Source organism: Felis catus, chromosome C1 (assembly GCF_018350175.1).
Source record: "Felis catus isolate Fca126 chromosome C1, F.catus_Fca126_mat1.0, whole genome shotgun sequence".
Taxonomy (NCBI): domain Eukaryota; kingdom Metazoa; phylum Chordata; class Mammalia; order Carnivora; family Felidae; genus Felis; species Felis catus.
The window spans coordinates 60,121,924-60,145,965 of NC_058375.1; positions in this window are offsets into that span (position 1 = coordinate 60,121,924).

Here is a 24,042-nt window from a genome sequence, read left to right on the forward strand (position 1 = left end):
AATCCATCCACTCTCAGTTGCCAAGCCAGTGGTGACCCATCATTTTCCTTCTGCAGACTACTTCTGTTTTCTACATAATATCACCCATAATTTTCTGAAATTTATGTCTGCAAAATACCCTGGTATGATGATGGCTTAACCTAATGAGTTATATCTCTTGAATGTAATAACATTTTATAGGGAACTTCTGGAGACTTACTTTCACAATCCAAAGAATCAAAGCTACAAGTAGTGAAATTTAAGTGCCAAGGTAGGTCAATGTGACATTTTTTTTGTAGATCTGTGGATACTGTATGGTTACTGGTTATCAGTTAACATTTTGCCCATTAAAACATATAGATATAAACTATTGAATATGTATTGATTCTTCCTTTCATTGTTTCATGTAAGAAAATCAATGAGTTCTCTATTTTAGCTTCAAGATGAAGTGAAGAAATCCATAAAATTTTGAAGCAAATCTGAAATGTTAGAAGTCTTCCTGGGAAAATGAGTGTATCTGTGTTTATAAGGCACAACCATCCTGCTTTCTTGCTAATTATTGTTTTCCTTCCTTTAAACTGGTAGCCAATATGTCCAGACATAGGGAGGAGAATATAATTCCTGGGAGAGAGGTCAAACACTAACATTATGTAGAAATAATACAGGAATTTTATTGTGTACACAAAACAAACAAAAAACTTATCTACTGCTTAATATTATTCTTGCCAAATTGTGTGGAACCTAATTGCTGTAGCAGTAGGTAGGCTGTGTACTTCTTTCCATTCTCACTAATGAACAATATTTAAATTGCTGAAATACCTCCCGTCATTTTCCTATTTCTTTCTAACCTGCTTTTCCTCTCTTATTCCAATTAGAACATGTATTGTCTAATTGAGTCTTTATTTCATTACTTGGTTCACCTTTGCCTTGTGAGTTTCTGAGAAAGAGAGAGCACTGTATATTTTTTGAACAGATGCTTCATTATGGGAGGTGAGTAGCTCAGTTACATCGCCATTTCACCTTTTCCCCCATGTCTGGCAGTTGTTGTGGGCTGTTAAACAGCTTTAATAGAAGATGAGACCAGCCTCTTGCTCTAAGGGCATGAAAACTTTTTTTATTGGTCTTACTATCTTCATGGTTCATTAAATACAATGTACAGTCATTTTACTGCAGCTAGTGGACCCCAGAAGGACCTGACAGTTAAATGAAAGTTGTCAGTCTTCCTTCTGTTCTAGCTAGATTGGGTAATAAAAGGGCAGAACCTGGACGTAAGGACCAGAATTGAGATCAATGTGCCAAACAAATAAAATAAATGTAATGAGTTCTTGAGAAATGCAGCAGGGAAGGCATGGGTATTTAAGTGTCTAGACAAATAAAGGCCAGTGATAATAAATCTATAATGAATGGCTTTAAGAATTACAACTGTGCTTTGCATAATAGATAAGTGGAAGGCTTGAGGCCTAAAATTTACAAAGAGGAATTCCGATCAGTTGTAATGGGAAAAAAGCATTTGGGTATAGAAACTGCTAAGCAATTATTAACAATTATAATTCATTCTACATCAGAAATATAAAGAATTGGAGATTGTTGAGATCTAGTATCACTCAAATGAGAAGAAATGGAGTTCCATTTAAGTGACTTTGACTTTTAAGAAATAAAGTTCCAATGATTAGTCATCATTGTATGATTCATTTAGAATAAATAAACAATGATTCATTTAGAAAACACATTCCTGCTTAGCAATATGTGGTACTTCTGAATGAAGCATCAGTTTTGTTAAAAATATCACTGTAGGCAAAACCCGTACAAAGATGGTTTAGAGTCCATATATGATTTTTTTTTTCATGTCTTCCAAAATTTAAGACAAAATTTGTTATGGTATGAAAAAGACACTGAAACTTCCCTCCCTTATGTATCACATAAGGTTAAATCATGTAAGTGAATATCATGTTTATAATTCTATTATTTACTCATGCCATCACCTTTGATAAATTATGGGAAAAATGTCAATATGTGGGTAAGGAGTAACTGAGACACCAAAAATTTCAATTCAAAGCATTTAGAGATACTTCACTTTCCCTATATAGGCATACCAAGACAAATTTAGGAGGACTTATTCATTATTGTTCAGCTTTTAAACCAACTACATTTTCAAAGAAAGTTTTTGGTACCCATACTCCCACTGGTTATTTAGACCAGTACTAAGAAACAGAATTTTCCACAATGTTGGAAATGTTCTGTATCACCGTTGTTCAATATGACAGCTACCAGCCACATATGGCTATTGAGCATTTAACATGTGGTTAGTGTGACTGAGGAATCTCTGTGCTGGCAGTGTGGAGCCTGCTTGAGATTCTCTCCCTCTCTCTGCCCTTACCTGACTTGAGCGTGTGCTCTCTCTCTCTCTCTCTCTCTCTCTCAAAATAAATGAATAAACATTTTTAAAAAAGATTGTTTCTCTGATTGTAAAGTCTTTGTCCATCTCATGAATTTCCGTATTGTGATGATTTCTGTATTTCTGCATGGAAAGTGAAAGAACTCAAAAGCAACAGTCCTCATATTTTAATTTTATTCAAATAATTATAAAAAGATTTACTGATTAATTTTGATTACCCTACATCCAGTATTCTCTGTGAAAACAACCTACCCACCATGCTTGGCTAGTGTATTAATCTGGGGTATATAGATCCTATCTATCTATCTATCTATCTATCTATCTAGATCCTATATATATAGATATATATAGGTTCTATAGATATAGATCCTATAGATACAGATATCTATCTATCTATCTAATTGCTTCAGGTAGTAGTTATGAAGGTTTGAGAAGTCCCACCACCTCACCACCTGCAGTTGGCAAACTGGAGACCCAGGAAAGCAGATGCTATATAGTTCTAATTCTAGTCTGAGTCCAGAGGCAAGAGCAATACCAATGTCCTGGCTCAAGGGCAGCTGAACAGAGAACAAATTATCCCTTGCTCAGCTTTTTTTTTGTCCTATTCAGGCCTCCAGTGGATTGGATGAGGCCCACTCACATTTGGGAGGGCAGTTTGATTTACTCAGTTCACTGATGAAAACAATAATCGCATCTAGAAATACCCTCACAGACATACCCAGAAAAATATTTAAGCAAACATTAAGAACCTGTGGCCCAGTCACGTTGATACATAAAATTAATCCTCACACCTGATATGAAAATGTTTCTTTTCTCTCCCCACGCCAGCCACTTTCAATCATTAATATTTAAGTTAAAAAGGACCCCTTTATCTAGTCACTTAAACTATGACTCCTCTTCAACAGTCGTAAACAGCTGGAGATGTTTTCGATGAAATCTACTTCAGCCTACTGTATTATGAGTTCCCAGACTGTTTAACTTCACTCTCTGATTTCTAGCTCTTATGACAGGGCCTAGAACTTTTTTCTGGGACATGGTTGGTTCTGAGACATATTTGTTGACAAAATAGATTAATGAATAGTACCTGATATTGGAGAATGATGTTTGTTGTTGAATAATGGTCTCTCAGCAATGGTGTTGGCTTTTCACTCAACTGTCTCATAAGCTTCCTGTTTGATGGGTATTCCCAAGTGACTTTTATTACCAAACCTATTTTGGAGCAATGTTTTTCAATACTTAATGTGTGTAAGAATCATCTCTATTAAATGCATAGTTGGTAAGCATAGGGTCAAAGCTGGTTTCCGGAACAATAACAAGCTGGCAGATAATGTCAGTGAGAATAGGAAGACCATGCTTTTAATAGCAAGGATTTGGAGTAGGGAATACTCTGAAGGAAGAGAAGGAACAGAATATTGTTTACAAATAGTAGTCATCATAGAAGTTAGCTTGTCTCAGATATGGAAGAATAAAGAATCTTTATAAAACAACATTTATTTATTCACTCATTCAACAAATATTGCTTGATTATCTAGTATGTGGCAGGTATTATGCAAAGCCTAGGAAAAGAAAGATTAAAACAAACCTAATTCCTGCCCTCAAGGTGAATATAGACTAGTGTGAGGGAGGGGTTTAAAAGCAAACACACACACACACACACACACACACACACACACACACACACACACACAATTAGCAGGTTCTTTAAAAAAATTATGCATCAGAACAGGTTTTATGGAAGTTCAAAATTGGAACAATAATTTCAAACTTAATATACCTCTAAGGAGATGATATCTAACACCAGTTTTGAAGGAAAAGTATCAGTGATATAAGGAGTGTGTTCCACCTAAGATAGTGGTCTTAGAAAATACATGGAAATGGGAGAAATAGTTAGGAAAATTCTATGGATAGAAGTTCTATAATTTCCCATTTCATGTCTCCTATTTTTATTTGTTAAATAAAAGATTTGATAAATTGTTAAAAGTAAGGAAGGAATGAAATGATGGTATAGGGATTTGAAAAAAATTTGGAAAGTGCAATTTGAGGATTGATGAAGGAAACAGTCCATGTTAAAGACCCAGTTGAAGTTTGAAGCATGAAGTTGTCCTAGGTACTAACGTCAGAAAAGAAAGTGTGGCCAGGTGGATTGATTTTAGCCCAACATTTGACCAGAACTATATAATAGAGGGACAAATGAGCAAAAAAGTAAATGAAGTTTGCTCTGTAAAGGGAAAAACATGGAACCAGGCTGGTAGGTTGGGTAAAATTAGAGGAAACAATGCATTCATTGAAGAGAAGAATTTTTAAAAAGTGCAGAAGGATTGAATAAAATATCTTGAATTATGGAAGATTTTGGTCATAGAAAGATTTGAAATTCAGCTTTGAAAACTTGAGTAACTTAGATCTGTTGAAAAGGGTAATTTAACTGGGATTGGATCCCACTGTGTATCTGTCTCTCGTACCTGAACTGTGAACTAACATGTTCTGCAGTCTTACAAAGAAGGTGTAACTGAGGGGTATAGTGGGACAAAGGGTATTTAGTTTTGAACATAAATGTTTTTAATTAAATGTATTCAATGCTATTATCCTCCCTTTATGATTTTTTTCTTGAAATTATACCTGTGTAAGTGAAAAAAAATTAGTGAAATAGAATGTCACTATTAGAAAACTCTTTGCAAAATAAAGTTTTTGTAGTGCAATTATTAATATCCACCATTCAGCAATACAGAATGTGTCAAACACTGAAAAAACAGACATAAATACGAATTCTTTAGCCAGATATTAAAAACAGTTTATAATCTTACTGTGTACTTAGCTGTCCTCTACCCAACTTTTACTGATTTTCTATATAAAACTTTAACTTGAAGTACTAATAGCTAGTATCAACCAAGTAACTATTATCTTATTTAATCCTCTTCTCTAATCCATTTATTCTGGGATAAGTACTACTATTTTCTTGTTTTTTCCTGATGAGCAAACTGAGGCATGCACAAATTCAGGACCACAGAACCAGTAGAACTAGTGTTTGAAACCAGGAGCCTGAAAGCGTAGACACTATCTATAAGGAACCTTGAATGTAAATATCCATTTAGTACTCCTTAAGCTTCACGTGACCTTTGTGGCACTGACATCTACTTGGAATGTTATTCTTAGCTCTCTCTGCCTTTCTGAACTTTATTCATTCTCCATTTCAGCTTAATTTCAATTACCTATTAGAAACTTTCCTTTGGGGGCGCCTGGGTGACTCAGTCGGTTAAGCCTCAGACTTCAGCTCAGGTCATGAAATCACACTTCATGGGTTCGAACCGTGCATTGGGCTCTGTGCTGACAGGTCAGAGCCTGGAGCCTGCTTTGGATTCTGTGTCTCCCTCTCTCCCTTTGCCCCTCCTCCGCTCGTGCTCTGTCTCTCTGTGTCTCTCAAAAATAAATAAATGTTAAAAAACAAAAGAAAAGGAAACAAACAAACAAACAAACATACCTTTGGCATACATTTAATAGTGATTTCTGACAACTTTTGAAATTCTTTAGTGTTCAGTAAGGATCCATGAAATTTTTAGGCCCCATGCATCTTAGACATGTTGTTGTCATTGTTGTTGTTGTTGTTTTATTGGCAAATATGTTATATTTGTGTTGTTCTGCTCTCTTCATTCATGGCATGCAGACACTTACAATAGTAGCATCCTTTTACATTTACTCTAGGGAAGGTCTTGGATTCTTCACAGTGCTTTAGGTAGATTCTCACAAGGAATCTGAGCTACAACTCAAAACGAAACATATTTGTCACAAATATCAATTTGTGATATTGAAAGTCTAGAGACTTTCAGGAGGTCATACAGTTAAGCCCTTTATTTATTTTTTATTTTTTGCCTTTACTGACCATATTTTCTGAACCTCATATTTGGTCACTAGTGCATTTTTATAAATGTAAGTAAGGTAGTAGTAATAGTAAGGTAGAATGTTTGGAAGCAAAAGTGTTCAAAAAAAAATCTGGGATCTAAGATTGTTGTAATTAAAATAATCCAGAGCTCTCTTTTTCTCTTTTACTCTCTCACTCTTTATATGTTTTAACTGTGTGCCAAACAATTCAAAAGATTTTACTCCTTTTCATGTATATCTAGATTATAAATTCACTGAAGGCAAGAAACAAACCAAAGTGCATTCTTTATATACTGAAGATTCAAAGATGGATCATGAAACTATTTTACATGGCTCTGGTAAACGAAAAACATCAAACAAAAAGAAATTATCATTCTTGAGGAGCACCAAAAATATATCATCTTAGCTATGTTTTAATTAGATCAGATGCTTTCCCTACTTCCAGTCTTTCTGTATTTTTAGACCCCACTTTGCTTTTAGATATAAATTCTTTTTCCCACCAGGAAAACCTGTTTTATAGCCATAATATATTTACAGCAGAAATATGAGTAATAAACCCCCTGTTGATTGAAAATAATATTTACGTACTAGGCAATTATCCTCACAAATTTAAAAACTTTCTGCACTATTATTTTACCTGCATTCCTCATTTTGATTATTATGCCACATTTGGGTGTTGGCAGACTTAGCAGAAACATATATCTTTTATACTTGAATGGTTTTGAATGGCCTCTCTCTCTTTCTTTCTCTCTCTCCAATTTACAAACAGGAGTCATGAATAGCTTTTTAAAATGATCATTCATTTGGTAAGAAGCAAAAGACTCCAACACATTTTCTTTTTGATTGAGTTAATGTGATTTTACTTAACAGATTCAAGCCAGTGATATGGTAAAAAAGAAAAAAATTAAGGATGAGAAGGCATATTTTCCTGGTGTAAAATGTGTCATCTTTTATAATTAACCTTAATATTTTCCACTTAAATTAACAAAAGAAATGCATAATAAGTAGCTCAATTTGTATGGTGCTTTCCAGTTAATAGCTTCGTTTCACATGTTATCTTTAAGTTGGTCCTAAACATAATCACGGTCTCACTGATTTGTTTGCTAACCCTCTCCTGCTTATTAGAAAATTGAGGACCTATAAAATTAAGCTGTCCAACTTTTCTCAGGTAACGTTTGGCAGAGCTAGACTCTGAACCCAGGTTTCCTGACAAAATCCATAGCTGTTGCTATACTTATGTTACCTTCCTATGTATAAATTCAACCAGGCCTAGAGGCCCAGTTTTTCCTTCCTTTTGTAGTTTCTGTACACCTATCCATTGCAGCACATTACTTCCATAATATTCTGATTAATTTTGTCTTGAAAGAGAGCTTCTTTCAAGATCTACATTATTTGAGCAGATGCTCAGATGTCTGAAAATTATTTCTCGACTTTTTGGTTTTCTTAATATTGAGGAGCCTGGGGACTTTCTATCTGGACTGTAGAAGGAAAATCTACCTTCTATAAAAGGTTCAAATGCTAACAGCTGGATTTTGTCAACCACACACTGGCAAGTTGTTGAAATTTACCCTTTTTAGGTTTACATTTTCTATATTCTCTTTGAAGAGGTCACCCCTGGCTACATAAAGGCAAAGTCCAAAAATACATGTGTGAGAGGTTTTACATGCTCATGTTTTATCAAACACTGTCCCTATGAATAACATATAAACCCAAAGAAGAACTAGAATCTGAAAGAAAGAATGATATATGTATTTTCATTGATTTTAATGTAAAATAGGTTATCCCACATTTTAAATTCAGTCAGATGATTTCACACAGACAAAGCTATATGTTCTAAAGTGAATTTCTCAGAATCTGGTCTCTGGGGAACATGGATAGGTTTTCTGTGGGAAGAAAAGAATATATTTTTAGATATTGGTTGTTGTTGCATTACACAAATTTAACAAGATTACTTATTTCAGGACATAATTAAACACTAAGGGCCTTTAAACAGGGAGAGACAGTAGACTTTCTTCAATGATATCTGAACATGTAAAATGTTTTCATGGAACATCTCACAGGCAACTCATCTACCTTACATATTTACATAGGAGATTTTTTTTTTCTCCCAGAGGCAATTTACAAAGTTCAGTTTGACCAAGCTTATCTAAATTGATGTTTTTTTTTTTTTTTTTTGCCTTTGATTTTTCCAGACTGGATCCTTTATTTTCCTTTTATTTTTCAAATCTATGGAGAGTAAATGAGAAGTACAAGAATAGCCAAAAGACATTGGTTTTGGCATTAAATAGCAAGCATAATTCATCATGTATTTCATATTCATTCACAAAATTGGTTTAAAAAAAACTCAACATCTACCAATCTACCTGCTTCCAGTAGTAAGACGGCTTTCATGTAGGAAAGGGTGTATCATCTATAATCCATAAATTCCTGGTCTTGATGTAACCTTAATTCATCTGAATATTCTAATTTTTCACTTAAAAAAAAACAAGCAAGAATATTCACATAGTTTTAAAAATGTATCACAAGGAAATTTTTCCCAAATATTTACCTATAAAGATAGTAACTTTGATTCAGTATAACTTATTGAAGGCTAATTCATTAGGAAGTAACAAAAATAAAACTGTGCTCTGTTCCTATTTCTCCATTGGCAAAATAAAGAAAATATTCACTCACAGCTTTTGCCATTGGTGGTTACAGTTAATGTGTATAAGGAATTTAGTGTAATGCTTATATACCTCAATACATGTTATTTTTTGTTGTTTATAATAGTCAAGTATAAGAGACATAGGTAATCTTTTATGCCTCCACCATTTATAGCCATTACTGGAATTAATTCACTCATTTATTTATACCATATAGCCAAGTAAATTAAATGTTGAGCACAGCAGACAAAAATCCTTATCTTCATAAGAGGGCATAATAAAATTGTAGGGAAATTACATAGTATTTGAAAATGACTACTGCAGGGATACATGGGTGTCTCCGTTGGTTCAGCGTCAGACTCTTGATTTTGGCTCAGATCATGATCTCATGGTTCATAAGATCAAGCCCCAAGTTGTGCTCTTTGCTGATAGCATGGAGCCTGCTGGGAATACTTTCTCTCCCTCTCCTTCTCTCTCTCTCTTTTTCTCTCTCTCAAAATAAATAATTAAACTTGAGAAAAGAAAGAAAGGAAGAAAGAAAGAAAGAAAGAAAGAAAGAAAGAAAGAAAGAAAGAAAGAAAGGAAGAAGGTGACTACTGCAAAAAACTGATGCAGATTATAGAAAAGGTACTTTGAGGCTGAAGTGTTTGACATTTTAAATGGGGTTGTCAGTGTAGGGCTTCAGTGTCAAGGAGACCTTTTAGTAGAGGCATGAAAGAGATGATGGAGTGATACACTGGCTCTATGGAATAGAAGTACTCCAGCCAGATGAAGAGCCTGTCAGTCTCCTGCATAGGGCAGGAGAATGCCGGCCAACTTTGAGGAATATTAAGGAGACCCCTGCAACACAATGAGCCAGGGAGAATAGTAGAAGGCATGGTCAGAGAAGTCTTGAGGCGCTAGAACATGCAGAGGATGGTGGAAAAACATAAGGACTTTGGCTTTAATTTTGTGTGAAATCTTGAGAAAAGGGAGTTCCAAGTACAGGGATGTTATTCTCCGCTATTATCTGGCATGAACTTTCTAGCTATTTTGTCAATAATCAACCATAGGGGAGCAAGGGTGGTTGCAAGAAGACCTGGGTGAAGGCTATGACAAATTTAGAGAGGAGATGATGAAGATTGTGGAGATAGTGATTTTTTAATTAATTTTTGGATAAGAGAATACTATTTCATCTTTTCTGTTCTTATGTCTCATTAAAGTCTCCTTGATTCATCAAGTGTTCACTTATAGGCTTTCTGTTTGTTCCTTTACCTTATCTTGTCAGTCCAGACAAAATTCTGTACTCGAATACTGAATCAATGATTGATGAACAAAAATAAATTGTATAAATTAACCCGATACGTTGACTTCTAAGATGTTATCCTAATTTTATGTGGAAAATTGAGTCATGTGCCAAGGTTTTCATTTGGTGGTATTCTTGAAACATAAAAAAAGAAAGAAAATGAAACATTCCAAATTTTCTACAGTTTGAGTTTGTATAGTCACTTAGCACTATTTTGTTATATTCTGTAGCCTTTAAAAGTAATGCAATTGGAAAGAAAGAGAACACAATGCAACACAAATGAAAACAACATGAGTGGAAAAATATCATATGAAGTATTTACATAAAGTAATAGTATCCTAGAGCTGCTCTGACATATTACCACAAACTTGGTGCCTTAGGGCAACAGAAATTTATTCTCTCACACAGAAGTCTGAAATCAAGGTGTGAGCAGGGCCATGCTTCCTCTGAAGACTGTAGGAAAGAATCTCTTCTTGCCTCTCTCAGGTTTTAGTGGTCCCAGGCATTCCTTTGCTAGTGGCAACATGACTTCTCTGTCTCACTGAGTCCATTCCTTACAGGGACACCAGTCATTGGATTTAGGGAGCCCACTCTATATCCAGAATGATTTTATCTCTATATCTTTAATCACATTTGTAAAGACCCTATTTCTAAATAAGATCACATTCAGAATTTCAGGTGGATATGAATTTTGGGGAATGCTATTCAATGAACTACACACGGTATTATTGCTATAGCCTTACCCTTTTGTGATTTTTGTATTATTTATCATATAAAAGCACTGGAAGCTATATATCCAGCTTGACTTTAGTAGAAGTACATTTTACTTCCTTATAGTTTTTTAGATTTTTTTCAAATTTTCTAAATGAAAAATTATGTGTATTATTATTATACACAATTAAAAGTGAACAAACAAACAAAAACAACTCACTGGGACTCTATGTGGGTCAATAGCAAGTGTACCAAACAAACCGTGATTTGCATTAGATAACCAAGTGATAAGGCATTAACAGTTTAGTAGGCATGAGAAAAAGATTTTGAACAAGAAGTGACATGATCTAACTCCTGCTATAACTGTGTTACTATGATTCAGGATTGACAATACGTGGCATGAGATCAAGGACAAGAGTAAAAGCAAGTCGGGATGCTTCCCTTACAGCAATCCAACACGTATGTTTTGGTATTGGTCCAAATTGATTCCTTAAGCCTTTGTGGCCTGTGTCCTGCCACTATCACATTTTGTAAAAGTCCTCTGTGGAAGCTATCCTTGTTCTATGTTATGCCTTTAGATAGCACAAATCAGAAGGAGGTGTCCATTTCATTAGGTGATACAACTAAATTTCAACATAATTTTACTTGCCTGGAATGATGGATCAAAATTAACAGGGTAAAGTCTTGAATTTAAAACAGAACAAGTCAATTACATAAGCGTAATGTATGGAAATCTGACTAGACTGCACTTTATGTTTTAAAAAAAGGACACACACACACACACACACACACACAGATTTATAGCTTGCACTTGTAGTATGAGCCAACTGTGTGACACAAACACCAAAAACAGTTACTCATTCTTAAGCTGAATTTATGGAATATAAGGAGCTTCTGTTTAATGAGGTGGGAGATTTTAGAGAACGAGAAAACCTAAAGACTCTTATTTTCTGATAAGCAAATAACTATGGACACTTTACAATTGACTTCCATTTTCTCAACAAACCCAACAATGACAGGGATCTGATTTGGATTATTGATAAGAAATGCATAACCAATAATTGTGTTATTTTTAATTTATGGCTGTTTTTATGGTGTCAAACAGACAGTAGGTTTAATGTTTATTTTTGAGAGAGAGAGAGAGAGAGAGTCAGAGCAAGAGCAGGGGAGGGGAAGAGAGAGAGGGAGACACAGAAGCCAAAGCAAGCTCCAGGCTCTGAGCTGTCAGCACAGAGCCTGATGCGGGGCTTGAACTCATAAACTGTGAGATCATGACCTGAGCCGAAGTCCGATGCTCAACTGACTGAGCCACCCAGGCGCCCCCACAATAGTAGGCTTAAAACTAGATTAATAAACTGTAGTAATTGTAGTCTTTCCTTTTTGAGATTTGAGAATTTATAATAAATCTAGAAAGATAAATTATTGGTTTCTGTGAGCAAAAAAAATCTGACATTTCTGACAGATATTTTTGGATTATACACAAATCCTAGATTCTACTAGTTCAACAAATAAAATGAAATCTCCCTGTGATGTTATTTCTAGTCCTGCCTCTTAGATAAGACATCAGATAGTTTGTCAAAAATTATACCACAAGAGGCTAAAGCAGCTGTTATTTATGCCAAACTAATCTGTGAGGCCAGTGTCAATCTAAGAAGTTCAAGTCTAAGGGACATGGAGACCTCCCTGTAGCCTGCCTGTCATCGCTAAGAGAAAGATTAGGAGAGCGGCTGCTAAAGGCACAGGGACTGCAGCTTCCTTGGCTTTGCTGGCTTCGCTGGGTTTTTAATGGTGGTTGTGAACCTGACATACTCAATGGGGGTCACTTAACGAATATAACCCCGGAGGGGAGAACACATCATTTGGTTTTCAGTTTACCATAAGCAATACACCAGGCATAGTAGACAGTGGAAAGTGAGTCAGAGCTGCAACCACTTCCTTCTGCAGGAAAACCCAGTACACAAAAACCCAAACCAAACAAACACACAAAAAACTCGAAACAGATAAAGTAAATAGAGGAGAGAGTGCCATTATTTGCTTCAACATAATATTAATGACAGATTTTTTCAAAATAATGAACCTTTATAGTTACTATGTTACATGATTCATTTTTTAGAAAAATGGAATGTGTTTTTCAGGGATGGGAAGATTCACCAATTTCACAAACATTTATTGAGTGGCTGCTACATGGAAGTTATTATATCAGGCCTTTAAAACAAGATAAATATAATAAGACATTGTTGCCAAACAAAGGTTTTGTGAGTGTGGCAACAGTTTTTTATTGATTGGAATGAAAATTAAACATAATTTCATGAGGGAGAAAAATAGTGGTACATATATTATACCACTAGGCAGAATACGATACAAAATCCATGACAGAAGTTCAAGAAGAGGATTTGTATAAAAATTCAATAATAAATTCTTAACTGGAGGAATCATGGGCAGCTTCATGGCAACCCCCCCCCCCACACACATCATTATATCATTTCTGTTAGATAAATATGATACTGAGAGAAGAAACTGAGAGTAGAAGAAATAGGCTAAAACGTGAAAAGTGGGTTTAGCAAAAGGCCAATAATACGCTTTGGCAGAGCAAGGGAATGGCTTCATGAGGTTTTTACTAATAGGGCTTTCATTTTAATGGAGAGATAGATGACAAGCAACCAAACACAAATATTTAATTACAGGTGGTGAAATGTCTTATGAAGAAAAATAAAATTAGCCAAGCAGATAAAGACTGAGCAAAAATTGGGTAGTGAAGTGCCTATTTTACTCACAGGGAGTGTTACCTTGGAGGAGGTAACATTTGAACACAACCCTAGATAAAATGAGAGTGCAAGTCATGTACAGTCTCAGAGAAGAACATTTCTGCAAGAAAGAGTACATGTAAGGAACCTCTTTTGGGAATAAGTTGGAAATGTGGTCAGAGGCTAATGTTCCTGGAAACAGAAAGGCAGATGGATTCAAAGAGACAAAGGCTTTATCATACAGATGAGAAAGATATGTTACATGGGCTTAGGAGGAAACCCCAAAATCAATTTTATTATATATGTTTGCTTTTTGGATGTGTGTGAGGCTTTCAAAGGCAGGTGTTGGGTAAGAAATTGAAAATTAGACTCTGGAGCTCAACAAAGAAGTCGGGCCTGAAAATATATGTTCTGTGTAGTATAATGGCCAAAGTTATGAGCTTAGAACCAAAATGCCAGAATTTGAATTCCTGAACTACTAGGTACTTACTAGCTTTGTATATTTGGCCAAGATACTATACTTCTCAGGTGGCACACAATTTCATCACCTGCAAAGTGAAATTAATTATGCTCTGATGGTTAAATTAATCAGTGATTTACATTAATTATAACAGCACATATCATCATTATTATTATTATTGACAAATGATGATTAAAGCCATGAGATTAGAGGAGACCATCTAGAAGGTAAGCATAGAAAGAGTGAAGAACTCTGGAAATCGCTTGTATTTAAAGGTCATGACACAATGACTAAGTCAATGAAAGTGGGAGAAAAAGAAAAGATTGCTCAATTGTGTGTTGTCTTGCCAAAAAGAAAAAAAAAATGTTTTGAGAAGGAAGGATTAGTCACTGAAAATTGCCGAGGATTTGAGTAAAATGAGGAAAGAGAAGTGTCCAAAGGGTTGGTTCAACAGGGTAGATTCACTGGCATCTTGAACAAAAGTGATTTCAGTTGAGCCGGGGGTGAGCATGAGAGCTGCAGGGGAGTGATTAAAAGAAGGTAAAGCCAAAGTATTCAGGCAGCCAGGGTGGAGGCAAGAGGTGAGTGGTGGAATTCTGTTCCAAAGCGGGGCACAGGGGTTTGGATGCAGCTATAAAGTAGCACAGTATCAAGGCAGTTGCTTCGTTTTCCTTTTAAGATGTGAGCATGTCTGTGGACTGATAGAAATGAGACAATAAACAGCAGAGATAAGGTTTCTGAGTTGGCGATAGTAGATGTGATCCAAAGCATAGTGGGAGGGTTGATCTTAAATAGAAACTTGGATAATTTGTGCGCTGAACATGTAAAGACGGCAGGGACATGTGAATACAGATGGTTTTTAATAAGCTTGATGGTGAGAAAATGGTAATGTTTTAAAAATTGCTTATATTTTCTTAGTAAAAGAAGAAGCAAGGCCAACAATTGGGATTTGAAGGGGACAAACTACTGATGTTATAGGGACTTTTTATTTTTATTTATTTATTTTTTTTAATGTTTATTTATTTTTAAGACAGAGAGAGACAGAGCATGAACAGGGGCGGAGCAGAGAGAGAGGGAGACACAGAATCTGAAGCAGGCTCTAGGCTCCGAGCTGTCAGCACAGAGCCCGACGCGGGGCTCGAACTCACAGACCATGAGATCATGACCTGAGCCGAAGTCGGACGCTTAACCGACCAAGCCACCCAGGCGCCCCTATAGGGACTTTTTAAAGTTTATTTATTTTGAGAGAGAGGGAGAAGAGAGAAAGAGCATGTGCAGCATGAGCAGTGGAGGGGCAGAGAGAAGGAGAGAGAGAGAATCCCAAGCAGGCTCCCAGTTGTCAGCCCAGAGGCTGACTCAGGGCTCAATCTCATGGTTCCCGACAGAGTGACCTGCGCCAAAATCAAGTCAGATACTTAACCAACTGAGCCACCTAGGCACACTCTAAAGTTATAGATTTTCAGAGAAAGGCGAGGCTTACCATATCCTCATAACTCCTGAATAGATTTCTAATATTTTTTTTCTACAATGTTATAAAGTATATAGACAGGGAAAACAGAAGTATTAGCAGGTGTATGCAGATAGGATACTAAAGCAAATGTACTCTATACTTTAATGGGAATGTGGAATGAAAAGGGTGAGGGGAGGCTAGTCATATAATTAAGAAATAATTGCCAATAAAATCATTGATGTGGATATAATTATCTGCAGAAAGAAAGTAAAAGAATTGAAGACTGGATAAAAAAATCTGAAGAGGTGCCTTTATTTAAGAAATGTTGAGGAAACAGTACAGAAAGCAGAAACAGAGTGGCCAGGAGGTGAGAAGACAAAGCAGGAGAAAGCAGTAAGTGGTAAATCAAGATCAAAGTTTTGTCAATGTATCTAGTTTTCAAGGTAGTCAAAATGATAAGAAGTGTTAAAAGGACATTTGATTATTAATGAGAAATTATTAATGAGAAAAGTCATGAAAACTAACAAAAAGAGGTCATATAATCTGTTCGCTTGGTTGGAATTCACAGAACGTTCAGTAAAAATACCAGAAGTTCAGGAGATTCTGTTGGCATATAAGGAATTAATAGGTGCCAGGAAAGAGTAATTAATCAATGTGTCTAAGGGGCTCTAAAGTTGTCAGCAAATGGTCATAAAATGTATATAGCAAAAGAAAAGGTATGTGAATAAACAAAAGCTTAAAGGTTAGAGGTCACCATGTAAATATCACATTCAAATTTGTTCTATAGTCAGGTATCTAGGAAGACACATTTTACATTATCCTAAAATAAATGAAAAAGTTTTCCTATACTTCAAAAACATATTCTGTACTCTACTCCAGGCTCATCACTCTGGAAAGAACGTACATCACCACTTTTCTCCTTTGGTGGCCAAAAGGCTCTGTCAACAACGAAGGTTATAACATGTCCTGGATGTTGGTACGGTATGAAAAAAAAGTAGGAACTCATTGACATGGGATGAGTTTTACTCAGATTTAAGAAGAAGAGGACATACTATATGTTTGTTGGGTTAAATATACTCAGGTAGTTCAGGAAAACATAATATCATGAAAACATAAAAAATGCCAGTAAATTGATAAAAAGTGCTGATTTGAGGTAGTTCAAACTTATAAATTACTTCCTGAAGAACTTCTATGATAAAAGCTGCATCTTAAAATTAAATTATACATGGTCAGATGAAGCAAAAAAGCATAAGTATGATTTTGAGATAGATGTTAAGTGCCTATAAGAAAGCGTGATGGCTTAAAAAATTTATCCCAAAGAAAATTGTTAATGGAATGTCATAAGGTGGTTTGAGCTATTATCTTCTATAAAACCCTTAGAGACTTACTGAGCTATTATGCTGACTTTAAATTTTATGTCCTCAACTAACCCTGGTATAGATTGTATATGCATGATACAAAGTATCTTCTATTAAAAAATTCAGAGGGTATGCATGCCTCCCTGGGGTTGTGCCAAGAATTTTTAGGGAGCAGATTTGCAACTTATAAACAGTTAGTAATATGTAATCACAGCTGGGCTATTTTTGTGTTCGTGTGGGAAAGCAATAAACAGATATATAAATAAATGTAACTCATGCAATTTCCAGTGTGAATCACAATATTTTTTTAAAAAATGATTTCAAGGGAAGGAATAAGTTTTTGTGATTAAAGTATAATACTTTAATAAATTTCAATCTGTTTTGAGATTTTTAAATTATCATTTTATTAAGACTCAAATTTCAAGAAAAACTCGGCAAGGTATTCTTTACCTTTCCATCTTTGCTTTCATCTCTAGAACTTGAGTTATTGGGTTTGGGGAAGATCTGGAGGAAAAGAGAATGGGAAGTTCTTCTTTGTAATTAGGGAATCGATCAGAGTTTCAGTTACTGAACCCATTGGCAGTTTCATATGGTATCTCCTGGGATCTGTTTCCGTATCTTTACCCTATCACTGCACTATTTGTCTCCTGTGCTGTGCAGTTCAGCATATCTAATCCAAATATGGGACCCAGGGTCATACTTGACTCCTCATCTTCCTTATTTGTCTCGTCCCTGAGATCCATTCTAACCCAAATCATCTAGATTTCATAGCAGAGGAGATATTTCTGCCTGCCTCTCTGCTTACCCACTTAAGATAGTTCTATCATTTATCATTCCTCCCTAAATAAGATGATTTGTAACTCTGATAGACCAGGGTCTAAGATATTGATTGAACCCTATACACTAATGGGCACAACCCCTGAGTATGATCAACAAAGTCACTTTCTGGTTTCTTTTCGTATTAACGTGATATCCTTCAGATATATACCCAGAAATGGATAGTTGTGGAAACTTAGGTTTAAAGAATGATCTTGAATATATGCCTAGTTGGCAAAGATGCAAACTTTACTTGTGAGGTATGTTTATTTGGGGTGACTGAAACTGTCTAATGGCAATAATAGAGGGATTATGGGGGTACTGAATCTTATCTCCGTTCCACTCCTCTCTGCCAACACTATGTTCAATTCTAAACTAGGTTTAGAAAGATGAAGCTAACAGAAATGGCCCAGACCCACATGGAGTTTACTGATATGTTTTCAAGTCTCCAGGTGGGTTGACACAGCTGGAAAATGCAGAATTTCCATAATTGGAAGCTGACATTATCACCAAATTGTGATTTTAGCACTGCACAATCCCTACCCAACCTCTTGGCCTTCCTCTATACACCATGACCAATCATGATAGTGTAAGTATTAGCTACATTTCCTGTAAATAGCTGAGGAGACATTATAGGCAAGATCCTATCACTTGTCCATCCTTTGCTGTTATTCCTAGAAATATGCCCCAACACAGGTTGCTTTCCATTGGGTCTTCGTAATTCACAGAACCTACACATCTTTAAGAATATTTCATGAAGATATTTTTGCAAATGAAAAACTTTCACTATTCTGAATCTGATACCGAAACTTTATCTGAATAGAAATATTCCTCATTGTATCTTAGAAGTCTACAACTACAGGGGTGCCTGGGTGGCTCAGTCAGTTAAGCATCAGACTTTGGCTCAGGTCGTAATCTCACAGTTTGTGAGTTTAAGCCACGCATTGGGCTCTGTGCTGACAGCTCAAAGCCTGGAGCCTGCTTGGGATACTATGTCTCCCTCTTCTCTCTGCCCCTCCCCCACTCACACTCTGTCTCTCTGTCTCTCTGTCTCTCTCTCTCTCTCTCTCTCTCTCTGTCTCTCTCTCAAAAATAAATAAACATTAAAAATATTTAAAAAAAAAGAAGTCAACAACTGCAAGAAAGTAATTCGGAAGTCATTTTGACTTTAAAAATGTGGTAAGTACATTATACATTATTTTACAAATGTATATTACATTAATTCTAAATAAAAATGGAATAAAAGAGGCTTTTATGAATCCAACTTTAATTTAGAAATCTCTTCATGTACTCAAATATTATTTTACAAACGTCTAATATTAAGTGAATCCCAGAATCAAAACAAAGTCATCCACTGAAACTGCAAAGTGCAATCTAAAGTCCAAAATATTTATTTATTGAAAACATCATATAAATCGTCTAAGGAAAAAAGCTAAAGAACATAGTGAACTAAACCTGTAGTTGGATGGATGGTATCCCATGAGCATAGTAGGAACTTAGATAATTGTCACCTTTATTTCTATCTTTGGTCATAGAGTCAGTATCATTAAGTATATAGTCAATATCGTTAAATATTTCTATGCAGTATTGTTAAAAAGGAACCCTACCAATTCCACTGTAGCCAATAATAAGAACACTTACACATTTCAACTCTAGGAAATTACCATGGCTAAAATTTGCTTTAGACTGGGCTGAGCATCTCTGCCAAGGATTCTACACATTGGGAATATACTTTATTGGCATATACTGAGTGACAAATTGCTAAGTGACTTGAGTATGTGACCTGCATTCACCATACAAAGTGTTACTAAAATTACTATTGTAATCATGGGTAGGAACTTTATATTAATAAAGGAAATGGAGGGATTTCAATTATCCTAGGATATAAGACAGCCAAAACTCTTTTCCTTTAACCATCTGAGAAAGGCAGACAAAACAGAGGATGAGAGATAGCAAGATTTTGCTTAATTATGTGACAAATTGTGTTTCGGCAGTTCAACATGTAAGTTATATGCAACATGAGCAAAAGCATTGAAACAGTGAAGTGTTTAGCTGAGGTGAAATGCCTTATTTTCCATATTTTCAGTGAGAGATTACTGGACTCAATTTCCATGATGTTTTTTCTATTTCTCAATATGATTGTTGTTATACAAATTTTATTTGCCTGATAAAAAAAAAAGAGATCAGAAAACACCTGTTTTTTGCACCAGAGCATAGGAGAACTTTAAATGTTTACAACCGAATATACTTCTTCCCTTTTATTTCACAACTAGATAGTAGCTGCATCAGTATTTAGTGGTGTATTTTCATTGGGCACATCTTTTACAAGAATAAATAGTTAAAATGCTGTTTATTTATAAGGTCATTTTCACCTACAGATATATTTATTTATTTATTTATTTAAAAAAAATTTTAATGTTTATTTATTTTTGAGACAGAGACAGACAGAGCATGAATGGGGAGGGTCAGAGAGAGAGGGAGACACAGAATCCGAAGCAGGCTCCAGGCTCTGAGCTGTCAGCACAGAACGCGATGCGGGGCTCAAACTCATGAACCATGAGATCATGACCTGAGCTGAAGTCAGAGGCTCAACCGCCTGAGCCACCTAGGTGCCCCACAGATATATTTATATCAACATATATTTATACCACTGGTTCCAACTTTGCAAATGCCTAAACGTCCACAGATGTCTACAGTGTCTTTGTTTTCTCTACTACACACATATTTACTATTAAAACTGTAAGAATTAATTTATAATCTACTTTCCAGGATATGTTGTTGCTTCATCGGCATTTTGAAAATGCATACTGAGCTATTTTTGCCTTTCATTTGACGGGAAAGATTCCATTCACTCCAAGTAAATGAGCTTCTTTAGGTAGAAAATTACTATTTCTCTATTCATTTAGATTTAAACTGGAAAGGACTTTACATAAACACATGACTGTTTGCTCCTGAAGATCACTGTCATATCATCATTCCAAAGATAGTTTTTCTCCCTGATGGATTAGTCCAGATGTGTCCCAAACCTGTCACAAATCAGAAAAAGGTTAAAGATCATAAATTTCTGTGTTGGACCCTCTGTCAAGTCATGTTTACTGTCACTGAAAGGTTAGGCTGGAGAAGAAAAGAATAAAGTTGATGAATAGTGCAGAGCATGTGTCAGTGAAATGAAAGAGATGCTATGTACCTGTTTTCGGCAGTGATCAGCCATCTAGACTTTGCCTTGTCACTTTTAGTTTTTCAAAAGCACATTGCTTTTAGGTCTGGATCCTGAGCATGCCTTAAGGCACTGGGACCTTAGAAACAAATAATTCATTAATATGTTTCCTGCCAGTTCTTTGAAGATGTGGGCCTTTCTCTCTGCTGATATGTCTGCCTCACTGGCTATTACCTACCGCCTCCAAACCTTTTGAGTGAGCAGCTGTAATTATGCTGGGCTCTTTTCTAAGAAAATGGCAGTAAGGAAAGCCAGAAACTGAAATGTATTCTATTATTGCTCATATGGAAATGTGTTCCAATATAGAGGTCTTTAAGATACAAACTAAGGTAAAGTTAGCCATTCATCTTTTCATACTCTGGTTAAGAACTTTTGCAAAACAGAAAGGTAAAAATACCCGCAATATGAGAGCGTGGTTTTGTTGGGCAGTTGTAAGTACACAGTGAAATAGGCGGATTTAAAATCATAGGGTCTGTGATCAAGCGAGCCCAATCCCACATGCTGGAAAAGAAACAGAATCACGATTCCTGTACTCCAAATGCTCTTTCGTAAGTTGTAGATGGTCTCAAAACAGTTACAGGTGATTTTGGCCAGAGATAAAGGTTAATGTTTCCAAACCTTTACAAGTGATTTTGAGTCTGTCTGAGTGACTAACAAATACAGTAGCTGGCTACATAGTGTGATTAGGGAAACAAGCCTCTTCCTTCCGACTTCTAAAGAAATGTGGTTTCTGTCAAAGTGTCTGTCCTTGACTGCATTGTGCTGTTATTCTTTATACTCTACTGGGATGTCAAAGACTCGCTTATGTCAAATATCATTTGATAGATGGGACTCACTTCATCTACTTAAGCTTTAACCTTTTTCTTGAATACAGTAGAATGTATACTTTTCAAAAGGTGTTTTATTCACCAAAGCACAGTCCCTGGCACAGTTCCAGGGGTAATATAACCTCTCAATGGGGAGCAGATTCTGAGCCAGCATCATGTTGAGAGTTAAATCCAAGTTGAAAAGAAAAAGACAAAGTCCGATCCTAGGACTAGAGGATGGTTAGAAGAGAGCAAGGAAATTTCTACTTAGCCATTCAGAGTCAAGAGGACAGAGAAGCAACAGGACCCTGGAAACGTACTGCTGATAGAACAGATATGAGGGTGTCCACGCCATCGAATCTTAGGACCAGTGAAGGCACAGCTAATTCACTGAGTTTCTGGGGGGAAAAAAAAAGCGAACTTGATACCGAATGCCCTTTGCCCTTTCTTTACCTATAGGACAGGAGTGGCACTCTAAAGGAATTGAATTAACTTGCAAAGTTTAAAAATACTGCCATGTACTCTAGCAAGGATTTATTTTATTTTGTTTTGTTTTGTTTTGTTTTGTTTCATTTTATTTATTCTTTTTAATATTTATACATTTTTGAGAGAGGGAAAGAGAGCACGAGTGGGGAAGGGAAAAAGAGAGAGGGAGACAGAGGATCCAAAGTGGGCTCTGTGCCAACAGCAGCGAGTCCAATGTGGGGCTCAAACTCATGAACCATGAGATCATGACCTGAGCCAAAGTTGGATGCTTAACCAACTTAGCCACCCAGGCACGCCTCTAGCAAGGACTTTAATACTAGCATATTTGACTCCAATGTCAATTTAACTTCCTACAATATATACAAATAGTACTCAAACTATAATCCCCAGACCAGCAGTGTCAGCATCATTTAGGAAATTGCAAGAAATACAAATTCTAAGACCTTACCACAAACGTACTGATCATAACATATAGGGGTGCAAACCAGGAATCTGTTTTTTAACAAGTTCTCTTGGTGATTCTGATGCATGCTGATGTCTGAGAACCATTGCACTATATCAAGCTGCAACATACATAAACAAACAAACAAACAGCAGAGTCCCTTCTCCAGAGGGAAGGAGGGGTGTGTGTAGGGGGCAGGGGTTGAGCAAAATAAGTGAAGAGGAGTGAGAGGAGTGAGAGATACAAGCTTCCAGTTATGGAATGAGTAAGTCATGGTAATAAAACTTACAGCATAGGGAATATAGCCAATGATATTTTAATACTGTTACATGGTGACAGATCATAGCTACACTTGTGGTGAACATAGCAAGAGAATAGAGATGTCGAATTACTTTGTTGCACATCTGGGACTAATATAATATTATGTGTCAACTCTACCCCAAACAGCAACAGCAACAACAACAGCCACAACAAAACAACAACACCTCTCTCAGAACCTCAGGTGCTTAGGATACAGAGATAAATAAACCAGCGTCTCTGCCCTCATGTCAGAAGGTGTTATGGGCATTCAAAGGAAGAAAATATAAACTAATACTTTTAAAAATCAGTAATACTTTTAAAAAATACTTTTAAAAATCACTTGATTGTTTACTACATGTCAGTTGTATTTGGGAAATAATACAGTCTCATTTGATGGATGATGAAACTGAAGTGTAGTGACAAGATATAAGTTGCCCAACATTATGCAACTGATAACTGATTAGAGCCAGAATTGTCATTCTTTGTTTCATATTGAAAAGTGCATAGGTAGAATCTAGCATCAGATCAGGGCACAGTTTAAATATCTTTACTGTATAGGATAGCTTAAGGTTACACACAAAAAAAGAATGCCATACATTGTAATGGGTTTGTTTTTATCTCTCTCCCCTCTTTTTGGGCTAATCTGAAGAAATGTTTGACTTCAAAACTAAGGATTAACATCAAATCATACTGCTTCTGGTTTAAAGAATTTGAAAAAGCTTTGTGGACAGTCTAATGTTTGAAAGTGTTTTGTTTTGTTTTGTGTTGTGCTGTTTTGTTTTGTTTAGGTTAGGTCTTCCAAATTTCAGCTAAGTGTTCTTTCATAATTTTCAGATTATTTCATCCTCAAAAAAGAAAGTCAAATTCTTAAGAAAAGAAGAAAAAGAAAAAAAAAACCCTGAACAATCAAACAGATTCAGAGTCAAATAAAGTAAAAATTAATATTACAAATCAGGGTATGAGTAACTATTAAGTTATTCCTAATTCTAAAATGCCATTTAAAAAAATACGGGGGCACTTGGATGGCTCAGTGGGCTGAGGGTCTGACTATCGATTTCAGCTCATGTCATGGTCCCAG